Genomic DNA, 11808 nt, shown 5'->3' on the forward strand with positions numbered 1-11808 from the left:
GCAGCCCAGGCCCAGCAGTGAGGCCAGGCCTGCCCTGCCCCAGCACAGCCGGGCCGCGCTGCCCCCGATCTGAGCAGAGCAGGAGCGGCCCCGGAGGCCTCGTCCCGCGCGGGGTTTTCACCTCAGCAAAATCATCCCTGGCTGCTCCGTTACTCCCTCAGAGCCCTGCCCAGGGCAGGGTTTGGGGTTTTGGTGTGCTTCCCAACTGCAGGTTCATAAACTTTTGAGTCTGCCTTTGAACACTGTGGAGTTCCAGGAATTTTTTTCACCTGTCACCAGCATGGCAATGACTACTGCTAAAAGAAAGAACTTGCCTGTTCAGACTTGTCACCTCCCATGTAAACACTCTGAAGGTAACAGTAGATTTCTTCACAGGAGGCTATACTGAAAAACTGAATTGCTCCAGGCCATCTGATGAGGAGTAGTCTCATTTTCAAGGATTTGGGAAGACTTTTCCCACTTTTCCTCACTGGCTGCTTTCTGGGGGAGCAAAGTCAAGAATATCTCAGTCTATGTCCCCCCACAGCATGTTATTTACTCTGGGAAACACAGGTTAAAATAGCACATATGAAGTGGTTTTTAATGCAGATTGTTGGCTATGAGGGTGTGGGATGGCACCCATTCCCTGGGACTGCTATTTTCCTAACTGGCTCAAGTGCCTACTTGAGTTAAGGGCATTTACTTTTGAGCAGTTTATAATTAGTTCTAGCAAGTAAAAACTTGGATTAGAAATGACCCAGGAGTCTCTAGAGTTGAAGCAGTTAGAACCAAAATGGGAAGATCACAGCCTGACTGACCAAAGCCTTCAACAGAACACTGCATCACAGTCATAGGAGATAGTTCAGAAAAAAAGACTTTGGCTCAGATTCTCCTAAAGGAAGTTTTGCTATCAACCAGAGTGACTTTTCCTTGAGAAGATTATCTCAAATAACTGCTAGTTCTCTCCAAAAGCACAGGGGAGCTGAAGTAAACTAGCATTTTGTTATTGAGAAGCTCTTTCTTATCTTTTGTTTTTAGAAGGTGGGTACAACCAAACAGTCTATTGTTCTAGGGGAAAACTGCATTCTTCCTCTCCCAGAACAGAACAGAAAACAGCTCTCCCAGGGTCTAGCTAAAGACTTAAAGGTCACTGACTGGATTCCTTAAGTTTAGATTCTTGGGGTTTGCTATGTCTCATTTTTTTTCCCTTAAACATTAATATTATGGCAAACACATTTGCATTACATACAAGGAATGTTTGATGCGAAATACATTACCTCTTTTTCTCTATCTCCAAAAGAGGAAACAGTAATACCTTTTAGATTTGAAGCAAAATGAGGAAGAAATATATTCTTAAAGAAAACAAATATGACTTTATGGAAATATCATCATCAAAATTAGCAAATATTTTCAAGGAGAACAAAAGGCATCCAGAAACTCGTTCTCTGGGTCCTAGCATGGAAGCCAAATTCTAAATGAATTTTCTTTATCAGATTGCTTTATCTAGATATGCATTAGCTGACAAATATTAAATATTCAGAGTTACTTTACTTTGTTTAGTGCCAAGAGCCACCATCCAATTGAAGACATTTTTGCCCCACACTTCAAGGAAAAAGCACAAAAGACTCGCTGTCACCATTTCTCTCTAGCCACTGTGTCTCTCACATCTCCCCAGGGGAAATGAAGGGTTCTGGGTAGATGTTCCATGGCTGTTCAAACACACTGCACACACAGTGCTCGTGTCTCCTTCACAGCACGTTTGTGCTGCCTTTGCAGGGCTGAGGGAGCTGCCTGGCTCTCAGTACTCTGATAAGCCTCTCCTTGGCTGGCCCCACGGGCTGTGCCAGCAAACTCCTGCTTGTTCCAGAGCTGGGTGAGGATCTAGCAAAGCAAGCACTGAGCCCTCAGGCTGCTCACAGCACAAACTGAGCCCTAGACCTTGCTGAAACTTGAATTTGACTTTTTCCAAAGACCATACTTCCTGATAGCATAATGGTAGTCTCATGACTAGTATTGTTGAAATCAATAGGAAGTACTCAGAGGCAGAGGTCATCTTGCATAAGCTGCTTGGTAAGAACCAGAATTTTGCACAAGAATTCAGGAAAACCAGTAGCTCTCACAGTAAGAGCTTTAGACACTTTTCCTCTCATTGCTGTTTCATGCTGCAGTGGTAAAGGAGAAGGAAATGAAAGTGACATATGATACGTGAAGATGGACCTTTGTTGACATACTTATTTCAGCTCAGGTCGCTTTCTGCAGAGTATAACATTTCCCATTTAGAATTTCTTGTATCTATTTCACTCCCTTGCCCAAAATTTTTTAACATGTTTTATAATCCAGTTCATTAACTAGTCAGACATAAGTATGCCTGCAACAGAAATAAGCAATCTCACATTTAGCTGTGTCAAGGATTGGCTTTAACCATGCACGCATCTATAAAAAAATGCATTTGTTGATTGATAATGTGAGTTTTACACATGTTATTTTCACATATACCTGAGGAACAAAGCTAAACAAGGTGTTTCATGTATTTGTTATTCTCTAACAAGGGACAGAACAGGAGTAATAATATTTAACAGGCAAAAATGGGGAAAATGAGGGTCTCTCTGAGGAATGTTTAATGTTTAAAAAAAACTTTTAACACTTTATCAGTTAAGATATTATGCATATGTGTATTGTAAATTGATAAATTAATGAACAGTAGCACAGACATTAGCCCACTGTTCCACCCAGAATGTTTCATTTGCAGTTTGGAGTGCCTTTTATTCCCTTCTGTTTTTTTGAGGAAGTGTGTTGGGGGTGTGGGGTTTTTTAATACAAAAGTCAGATATTGATGACTATGCACTGAGATGACCTGGACAGTACTGGATTTAGGAAACTGCTCAAAGAGATCTTGTATAAACTTCAGAGGAAGAGAAAGAAAATATTTTTGGATTGATTAAATTGGCCTTGTACTATGCAGCAAATAATTTTTAAAGGAGTCCAAAAAAGGTTCTAGTATTTTTTTAAATATTGTGACTTAGGAAGTATTTTAGACCCTACAGTGAAGTTGCTGTGCATAATCCTACCCCTTCTATGCATCAGTGCACAGTAGCTTCTGAAAACGAAGAAGCCCTCTCCTTGGTTTAAGGAGGAGTGGACATTTGTGATGCTGCATCAACAGTCAGATCTGCTCCGTTAGCATTACAGTAAATTCAACTTTCAGCTGCCAGGAGCTTGGCAATTAGAGTTTCCTGCTTTATTGTTAAACACTGCAATTGAACTCTGCTGCTTTTCATTTGTGATCCAGCTTGGGATGTCAGCTGACACTGAAATGAATGTCCTAACCTCCAATTCAGTGGCTTAAAGGATATCTCCCCAACATTCACTGCCAAGATGAAATCCAGAAATTATTATTCAGCAGCAGTAAACAGGGCCTGTTTTTGCAGGCACCCATTTGTAAAAAAGCAAGCATGACAGCTGGGAATTACTGTTAAATGTGCTTTTCATATCCACACTGAAAAGCAGAACATTAAAAGTAATGTAGCTGTATTTGTAAAGAAACAGTTAAGTGATATCTTAGCAGCTCTGCATTAACACTTGGAATAATTCCTTTAAAAAGTAACTTCATAAGAAGGCATACTAAGATTTTTCAGTGCAGTTAGATACAAAATAAATACCTTGGAAAATTCTTGGTGGATCTCCACTCTTCTGTCACTTGCAGATAGAAGATGACCACTGACAAGCAAAGCAGAGCACATCACAATTCTAAACAAATTCTTCATTAAATTCCAGACTAGAGATAATTCCTGAAAATCTTCATCTAACTTTTTCTTTGAATAACACTGAGGGTAGAATAGGAAGGCTGAGGAAATACAGAGAGAGCTGCTTCCATGTAAAGTATTACTTTGGAAAGGCTGAACAGGTAATTCTGAGAGGAAAGCAGTTGTTACTGCTGCCTTGCTGCCCTAACACACCTCCCATCCCCATCAATCCTTCCAGGTTTATTGAAGAATCAGAATCTATGCCAAAGCAATTAAGGTTTTATACTGGTTAGACTGAATTTACCCAGTGCAGCACTGTGCTGTGATGTAATGAACATTTCTATATGCTCCTTTGCCAAGCTTTTCCTCTGAAGAAAGTTTATTATTGACCACGGATTTAACTTTATTTTTTACCTGTTCACTTGCAGCTTTAACCCCCATGACCAGGATTTTCCTTTATTTCTACAAGTAATCTTTACCAGCACTTTCTACTCCATCCCACAGCCCCTTCTGGAGATGGGCCAACACACGTGGGAACTGCAGATACAGAACTGAACCATCCCAACACTGCATTTACTACTGAGCAAGCACACCTAGCAGGCACTAAGTACATCACATTGATACCACTGAGATTCAAAAAATAGGTATTGCTTGCACTAAAACTTGAGCAAATAAATATTTAAAATATTAAATCTTTGTTTCAGTTTGGGAGGGGGAAAAAAAGAAAAAGAAGGGGAAAAAGTACTTTTTCCATAGCACCAAAAAAGCACAAAGCCAAAATAAACAAGCAAAAAACACCCAAACCATCAAAAAAAACCCACACTCAACATCTTCTGGAAATTGTGAAGTTTTGTGGGATGCAATGTGAGCATAAAATAGACAAGATTAATGATCTGGGATAAAGTGGCTAAAAACCTCAGCATTCTGTGCTCTGGTACCGTCTCAGTTATCTGAGCATCAGCTATTCCTAATTCCCTTCTCTCCCCCAAGTCTGAATCACATCCTCTGACATGTACTGAAGTACATTAACAGTGACATGGATTATTTGAAACCTCTCTTATTCAAACAGATGTGGGATCCAAACTATTGTAATAACTGAGTTTCCATGCCATGGTAGCCAGCCTCTGGCTAAATGCCACTGTGCCTCAGCCAGTCACTCATGTGCAGCACTCAGCACTCTGCTCCACTGCACCATTCCAGTCCCAAAGAACCCTGTAAAGCACTCTCACAATCACTTGCTATGTATTGTTTTGCTCTTGAAATTATCTTAATTTCTAAGTGTAACTTTAATGTGAGATTTCACAGAAGGATAATGAACTAAAGTTAACAGGCAAAAACCAGTACATTTTCTTGAGCTTGTGAGAATCCCTTGTCAGAGGTGGAAAATGTTTCTGACAAGGAATTAGTCTCATTTAGAAAATACTGCTGAGATAATTAAAATTGGAAGAAGTAATGGAATTAGGCAGCAAGGATAAGGGTTTTATTCCTTTTACCTATATTAACATTTTGATTATTAAGACTGGATTAAGATTACTATTACTGGATAATTAACCAACCTTTTAAAATATCAGCACTGTTCAAGAATAGTTTTGTCCCAATAAGTGTGCATGAAGCCATTAACCATCAAATAACTGTTCTGTTCACAGGCCAATTGTAATTATTTTGTGTTTCTCATTCACATGTATAAATTTGAATAATGCAACATGAAGTTGCCTGAAAAAAGTTACCATGTACTACCTTGAATCAATCCTACTGTGAGGTTATTATTGGGAACACAATGGAGAATGAAGAAAAGAATTGGTGTTAACACACCAGACCTTGAAAGATGTGAATTTGTCCAGACCTGTTAAGGAAATAAAAGGAAGGAGAACGTGCTCAAGTGGCATAAAAATCAAGTTTGGAGGTTCAGGAAAGGAGATAAAGTGTTGAAATCAATCTCAGATCATGCTGAGCAGGCTTCAGCCAAATAGTAAATGTAATAACTTCTGCATCCTGGAGAGACAGAAATTGCTTCTTCAAAATATATATGTGAAAAATCTATATTTCGTATGTATACGTGGAAAGTTAAAGTGGTAGCTGGAAGCCAAGAATTACAGAAGCACAAAATACCAAAGTTAGAATTTTCTCCCTTTCTTTGATTTCCTCATGCAGTCATCCCCCCGAAGGAGAGGGCTGACTTGTGAAGTTTCACAGAAAAATAAGGAGTTTCAGGCTTCAAAGTCATTGTGCATTAGAATTAACCTGTTATATCATTAACTTTTGCATCCATTCAGAGTTTAAGAGTGGAACATGTCCTTAATGCTCAGTGTTTATAATTTTGAGGCAGCAGCCCCTTCTCAGAGGTGCCTGTGGCTCAGGGCACTCCGGGGCAGCAGTTCCCAGGCAGCTGCCAACAGAGCAGCTCGTGTGACACCACTTGGCCTTTCCCTCTGTCCTCACAGGACTGCAGCTCAGTACAGCTGTGGCAGGAGGGGTGTGTGTGCCCCTCCTCTGGCTCACTGCTGTGGGGAGCAGAAATCCTGGGGTGTGCTGCTTGCTTGGTCCCAGCCTTGGCTCATCCAGGCTCCCAAGGAAGAGGCCTGGTGAACCTCAGGAGCTACAGTGTGACTGAGGGGAAGTTCAAGAAGAGCCAGCAGAAGCAAAATAATTAAGAAGGAAAAGGGCACACACTTAGGTCTAGTGATTAAAAGCGGCACAAAGATACAGTGCCAAGTTATTTTCCTACCAAAGTCTGCCTCAAGTTGAGATACAAGAGCTGAGTTGGTTTTTTTCTTCATACACACGAGATCCAACAAAGAAGGAAAACACACAAAGTCTTGTCTTCCTCACAAGGAGGGTTCTGGTAGCACATGCTGTCCCTGCAGGCATTTCCTTTAGCTGTAGGTAAATACTGCTGTGAATAAAACTGATGGAAGTCAAGCACTCCAGCACCTGCGTGCTGGGGACACAGCCTGGCTGCGAGGGGTTAGGTCCCACTGGTGGGGATGGGGAAGTGAAGGCAGCAAATGGGAGGGAGAACGGGCACTCTGACCCACCTGCTGCAAGCCAGCACGCTGCTGCTCCCCTGCTCCAGGAACAGAACTGTAAAGTATGCCAGGCATTCGGGTTGCACAGCAAGCAATCTGAAGTCCTTTGTTGCCTTCTGCTTGTGCAGTGGATTTTGCAAGTTAAAAACCCACACCAGCAACAAGCCTTTCACCTTTCACCAGGGCAGGGAGGGGCACATGACAACACAGGACCCCCAACAGTAATAAGCTTGCACATAAATTATATTTGATTTTTTCCCCTATATTACTATGGAATGTGCTTCAGCATTCAACTATTCTTGAGCTATACCCCCACTGATAAGAATGCAGCTATCTCATTTTAAGAGGAGGTCACGAGCCTAAAATAAGATTTTAAAAAAGCAGAAAAGTCTGCCTTAAGCTTATTTATGAACAGCTAGCACGAGCAGGTAACAACCCCCCCATCCTCATAAAAGTATGGGGGACAGAAGCTGACATCACTGCTGGAATCAATGAAAAAGTGATGGATTAAGAAGAAAACATTTAGATATTCTAACAAACTAAATATATTGTTTTTGTTAAAATACAGCTTAATCTCTAAAAACACAAACATGTAGATAAGTCTTTCTCTTCAGCAAGTTATTTTATCATGAGTAACATTTATGTCCTTAAGAATTAATCCCAAAGGGCAGTCTTCCCAAAGTTAAGACCTGGGCTCCAGTATTATACTGCCAGAACTGATACTTAAGTTCCCTTCTCAAAAGAGGGATTTGAACAACACACTTTCAAGAAAAGTCTGTGTTTGAATTTTTTTTTTCTACTTCAGTATTTTAGGCTTCGTCCTATGCGATTCTCTGAGCATTTTGGCATCATGTGCATCTCAGAAAACATCTCCATATAAGGGAATTTACTCAAGCAACGTAGGGAAAACACAGGACACAGATATCAGATAATAATTCCATCAAGGCTGAATTTGGCCCCATGATTCAGTTTGTGGTATTTGAAATAAGTCTCTGTGCTTAGTTTTTCCAGATGTTGATTTTAAGACACTTGCAAAATACTTTTAGGTAGAATTAATGACTGTTGAGAAAATGCTGTCTTCTGTAGTCTGGTACAGAGGAAAGAGGAGTGGGCTATGAACACCTCTTACTGTCTGCAATTGTTCTACAAGGCAAGAGGATCTCTCATGGGATGAGAATGGTCTGGTAAAGTAGTTGAGAGGCAATACAGCACACCACATCTAACCAAAGTACCAAAGGCAGTGCTGCATATCCCCAGAATGTTCCAGAGTAAGTAGCAGTATGAGCACAGCAAGGTTTTAAAGGAGATATTTGAGGTAACATATGAATAAACAGCTTACCTAGGACATGCATTGTTTTGAAAAGGAATCCTAATAAATGAAAGATTAGGAACAGTTTTGTGTAGTACTAAGGCTGTTCTGTAGAGTTCTCTCTTTGCAGTTTCATTGCTACTGCCAATGTTTGGCCTTGACCATCAGTAAGATTCAAGTCTTACTGGAGTCACAAGTTGTATTTATCCTACAGCAATTTTAATAACTTTAGTCACGTAAGTTAATTAGGCTAAAACATTTCTGAGTGTCAGTGTCCCTGCCTACCTGGGATGGGCTATTTCACAACACTGGGAGTAGTCAGCACACTGACATGGCAGCCTGAGAAAAACCCCCCAAACACAAGAGAATTGCAAAAGGCCTTGGTTAGCTCCTTGTCTCAGCTGAGGCACATCAGAGGGGAGGACCGCAGCCCAGCCTTGCTTTGGCCTCACCAGGTCAGCTCGCTCACTGGTATTTTTTTCCTTAATCCTTACGAGACAGCACAGTTGTAACTCAGAAATTCCAGAGTATCTTTCCCCTTCCTCAAGGCCCAGGCTGGTGGCCAGCCCCATCTTTAGCCAGCCTCCCGTTACCTGCAGGCCAGCGAGCTCCATGGACGGCGGCAGAGCACAGTGGGCCCTGCTCCCCTCAGCCGCCTCCTGCCTCGCCAAGCCCCTGCTCCCCTCAGCCGCCTCCTGCCTCGCCAAGCCCCTGCTGCTCCCCTCGGGCACCTCCTGCCCTACCGAGCCTCTCCCGCCCTCAGGCACCTCCTGCCCCGCCGAGCCCCTGCTCCCCTCAGCCACCTCCTGCCCTGCCGGGGCCGTGCCACTCCTGCTTTCCTTCTCCCTGCACTCCTGTGCTTCCAAGCTCTGTGGCTCCCACCCAGGAACCTACTCCTGTGCTCCAGGCAAAAATCACACCCATGGTGGTATATTTCCTCATCAGCTTCCACCCAGCCCCGTGGCTGGCACCACCATTCTCCCCAGTTCAGAACCCCATTCCTCTCCCTCACACCAGCCACAGCACCCAGCAGCACATTCCTCCTTCCCTTATGGATCACCCTTCAGAGCTCACTCTGGCAAATTATCTTCCTGTATACAGCTTAGCTCTCCCAAACCATCTCCTTTATCCTTTAGGGAAATCATCCCACTCCTCAGCTGAGCCAGCTGATTAAACCAAGGCCCTTTATAAGGATCAGATGGGTAGGAAGGAGACAATGCTCCACCTCAGAGATGGCTGGGCTCACCCCCACCGCTAGGACTCACTAGTCACCCCCTTGCACATCTTCAGTCATTGAGCAGAACACAGAAATCAAATGTGTTTTAGAAGTTTGATTGAGCCACATTAATTCCATAGATTATGGTGGAATTACACACACGATAATTTAAACTCAGGGAGTTTAACAGGACTACACATATGCTTATAATAATTCATGTGCAAGAATATTTCTAAGATTATGGTCCATGTTTCCAAGAAAACAGACTTAGTCTCTTCAGAGCTCTTTTTCTCTAGTTTCCAACTAAGTCATCAGTGCATGTTTATGGCATTACGTGTGGTGGCTGAAGAAGTTATTACAATGTCACAAAGAGGATCATGATTTCAGGTGGGGAATAATTCTTCTACAAATCCTCTTTCCATACAAACAGCCTTAGTAATAAGAAATGTGGAAAAATAGGACAAAGATAAGAGATTTACCCGTAATGAGCCAGCTTGCCCAGTATGCTCCAGCTGCTTTGTAGTGCATTGACAGGCTTAAATTTGCTTTGTGTTGTCAGAGTGATGCAAAACAGAATGTGATTTTAACTACACTCAAATATTTCTTGTACAGCCTCTTCCCTCAGGGTGTGAGCATATTCCTGGTCACAGAATAAACGGCAGCCATCACCCCAAAACACTGGTTATTTTCTAATCAGATATTCAGTATCAACAGAAAAACCAACAAGTTGTATTTGTGCCCTGCTCAGATGAGGTAAAACCCCCACAAACTACAGGATTTGTTTGAGGATAACTTAAACCTAATTGTACAGCAAGGAAACGGTAAGCCATATTTTTGTCTGCTACTAATCAGGACCATTTTATTCCAAAATTGATGAAACATATAATTTATGGAGCTGAGGAAATCATACCAACTGTAAATGTCTCAAACTTCCCAAGCCACTGTGTATTGCAGCAAAAATGATTGAGAGCATTAACAAAGTATGTCCTGATCCAACATAATTTAAGTCAATGGAAACATTTCCAAGGACTTTGGAGGATGTTGAATCTAGCCCAAAATCACATGTTCTCTGAGGCTATGAAAGATGGGTTTATCCCAACATGAATGTCTAAAAACTAATGAACTTTCATTATGTTTATGTGAACTGCCATTCCCTCACCCCATTCTTCAGTTTCCTGCTTCTCTTGCACAGTTTCCTTTTCCCAGTGGGTTCTTTAGGCAGTTCTGCTTCCTTTAATTAGGAACAGCCCTGGCTGTTTTCCTTAGAGGCAGCGCAGTGGAGAAGCGGTTTGAGCTGAGCTGATGCACAGCACCGCAGTACAAAACAACCTGCGGGCTGCCCTGCCCGCCCCTCAGCACTGTTACAGCCCCACCACAAGACTTTTCAAAGAGCCCCGTTGGCTTCAGCCAAAGATAAGACTGTTTAGTCCGGATATTTTGCTATGACATGGAGGCACAGACCTGTTCTCTCCGTGGGATACCAAGTGCGGGGCTAAGTGGGCCACAGCTCCAGCCTTATAGCCTGCTGTGCCTTATACAACCAGTCCTACCAATGGATCGTCTTATGATTTTTATTTTCAAATATGTTAAAATTTAACGGTATTTGAAGGGTTAGTTTGCGTGCCTAGGGTTACTCTAACACTGAAGGAAACAGTGCTGTATTTTCGGGTCAGGACTTCACTCAACGGACCATGTGTTCACTGTGTACTCGCTTTCCAGAGTGGCTTCAGCGCCGATGCCAGCCGCGGTGCACCGCTGGCTCCCAGGAACGGGCTGGATCCGGTGTAATCCCGCTGGTATGCCCAGCACGCAAACCTCGCGTGTGCCCTGTGCTTTCCACAGAGGGACAGGACTCCCACGGCTCCCGGCAGCCACTAACACAGCGCAGCCCGTCCTTCAGTGCCTGAACGCCGCGGGAAGGAAGGAAGGGGGGGACCCGAACAAACTCCGGAGATGCTGCCTCCCGCGGGATCCGCGCCCAGGTGCACATGGAGATGCAGAGGAGCAGAGATCGAGACGAGCATGAGCCCGTCGTCCTGCTACATCTCACTGCGACAATTGCGCGCCTCTTTCCTCCCTCTTACTCCGTCTCCCACAGTTGTTCCAAGTTTCGCATACTCTAACTTTTAAAGGAATTCCACAAGTAGCTCAGCCCTGCACAGCGCGAGAGCGGCTTGCATGAGCGGCCGAGGGTTTCCCCAGCATCCAGCCCTGCCCGCGGCCGGTCCCACTACGCCCGGGCTCCCGAGCCCTCCTCTCCGGCGGCCGGTCCCGCTCCGCCCGGGAAAGGCCCGCGGGAAGCATCGCCCCGAAGGCAGGCAGAGCCACCGCCGTGCTCCCGCCTTCCCGGTGCTCAGTGCCGCCATCCCGGTGCGGCGGGGGCTGCCCACCGCGTGCGGCACTTCGCTGCGGGGCGGGAGGCCCCCGTGAGCAGCCCGGCAGCGCCGGACCGCGGCCGCCGGTCGCTCGCCGAGATCCCCCTCCCCTTCCCCGGGGCCACCGCGGGCCGTAGTAATCCGCGCGGCGCATTCCGCG

The sequence above is a fragment of the Ammospiza nelsoni genome, chromosome 9, assembly GCF_027579445.1.
Source record: "Ammospiza nelsoni isolate bAmmNel1 chromosome 9, bAmmNel1.pri, whole genome shotgun sequence".
NCBI classification, from domain to species: Eukaryota; Metazoa; Chordata; class Aves; order Passeriformes; family Passerellidae; genus Ammospiza; species Ammospiza nelsoni.